Raw genomic sequence first — 2171 nt, 5'->3', positions numbered from 1 at the left:
ATAGTTTGTCGTATTCCCTTTCTATTGCTTTTTGTCTCTAATTACTTCTACCTTCTAACTATTAAGGGCAGACTAGCAGTATATGCTTAGGGTTCTAAGATTAGTAGCTATATTAGTAAGCTCTGCTTTCAATTCCTAGGACGTTTCTTCTAAATAGGTAAGATCTGAGTCTAATATGTTTAGATCTAATTTAGATAGCTAGGCTTGCCTCGGCCCTGTTTAGGTCCTTATAGAGCTAGTAGTTGTATTAACCAAATTTGATTAGTGCCTTTAGGGTTCCTAGTCTAACTTATGTTTTGTTCTATTCCTACTCCTATAGGTATTTAGTAATTGATTCTGCTAGGCTTTGTTTCTCTCCCTTTAGCTTGTCTTCCTTTAGCCTTATATTTAGTCCCTAAAGCTCTTCCTCTAGCATTTCTCTTATTAAGACTCTATATTGCTCTAGGTCTTTAACTTTCTAGGGAGTTATTTGTAGTCTGTCTCGCCTCCTAGTCCTAATATACTAGGCTTTTATCTTATCTAGTGCCTTTTAGATAGTCTGTTAGGCTAGGTATTCCATTGTCTTTACTATATATTAGTATCTTAGCCCCTTAAAGTATTGTTTAACTAGTAGGATCCCTAATTCCATTTCTACTACCCTTATTAGTATAGTTTTGTATACTCCTAGGATTTTCTTTAGGCTTTAGGTTTAGGACCTGCTAACTAGTTGCTTAATCCTCTTTAGTGTTTTCTCCTAGGCTGTCTATATCTATACTCTATATAGTATTGCTAGCTTGACAATTGCTTTGTATATAACTTTAGCTTTCTCGAATATAGCCCCCTATATAGAGGCTGTAAGCCTATTAATAGATTGTATATTAGTATCTGCCCTCTGCTTTACCTTCTTTACTTATAGTCCCTAATTTAGTTTTGGATCTAGCTAGATCCCTAGTACCCTAAGCTCTGCTAATAGTTGGGTTTTAAAGCCTTAAATAGTGATTAATTGTTTTATATTATAGGTTAACTTAGCCTTACTGAAGTGGATAAGCTAGTACTTTTTTAGGGCGAATTTTGCTCTATACCTCCTTACCTATTTTTTATACTCCTAGTGCTTCTCTTCTAGGATCTTGCAGTTGGTTTCTATTGTTTTAGACTAGGCTAGGATGTTTGTGTCGTCTATAAACCCTAATGCTAATGTGTTTTTTAATTCTAGGAGTAGGAGTAGGTCTGCTATAAAGATAAGGAAGAGGATTAGGGAGAGTGTTAATCCTTAGGGGATTCCCTTTTTAGTTAGTATTAGGTCTAATTTGAATTTGCCTAGAATAAGCTATGTTAATCTTTCCTATAGGAAGGACTAGATAAATTGGACTATCTAGTTTAGTATAGCTTTCTGTTTAAGTATATATAGGAGCCTTTTATAGGAGATATTATTAAAGGCTCCTAAGATATTAAGGGAGAGGAGGGTTGCTATATAATTTTGACTATAGTACTAGATATGCTTAATCTGTTCTGTAATTAGTTCTATAGCTGTTAGTATTAACCTCTTCTTTCTTCCTCCTATCTAGCCTTTAGGAAGGATATTCCTTTCCTCGGTAAAGGTTATTAGCCTTTTAGCGACAATTTTTTCTAGCACCTTGCCTATTATATTAAGTAGGGCTATTAGTCTATAGGCCTTAAGCTATATATAGTCTTCCTTCTAGGGCTTCCTTAGCACTACTATTAGGGACTTCCTAAATGGTCTTAGGTAGTGTCCTAGCGCTAGTGTTAGGACCAAAGAGGCTACACGTGATTGGCATGTAACTAGGCCGAGTGAAGCCAGGGTCTCGATGCCTCAGGCAGGGCTTGGCGCTTGGCGTTGGGCCAACTCTCCTGCCTTCCTCCCTCTCCTTCGAGATCCTTATCGAATACTATACTGATTCACTACTACCCTATCTACCTACTAACATAACCCTTCTTATACAGTATTCGATCTACCCTTTAAGGGCAGCAGCTAGATAGTCCTTATTTCAAGCTTTTAGCGGTATAGCTACGAATAAGACCAATCTAACTATATTGCGCCCTAAGAACGGGACCTATACGCACTATTCTATCGAAACAACCGTACCAATCATCAAGCAAGGCCTTCTATACGGCCTATTACACTAAGTCAATCGCACTAGACTAATACCTACTAATTCCGCTACATCCGCATC

This window comes from Pseudocercospora fijiensis (genome assembly GCF_000340215.1).
Source record: "Pseudocercospora fijiensis CIRAD86 unplaced genomic scaffold MYCFIscaffold_3, whole genome shotgun sequence".
In the NCBI taxonomy this organism is placed as follows: Eukaryota; Fungi; Ascomycota; class Dothideomycetes; order Mycosphaerellales; family Mycosphaerellaceae; genus Pseudocercospora; species Pseudocercospora fijiensis.
The sequence above is the reverse complement of the archived record's forward strand: the minus strand, read 5'-3'. Positions refer to the sequence as shown.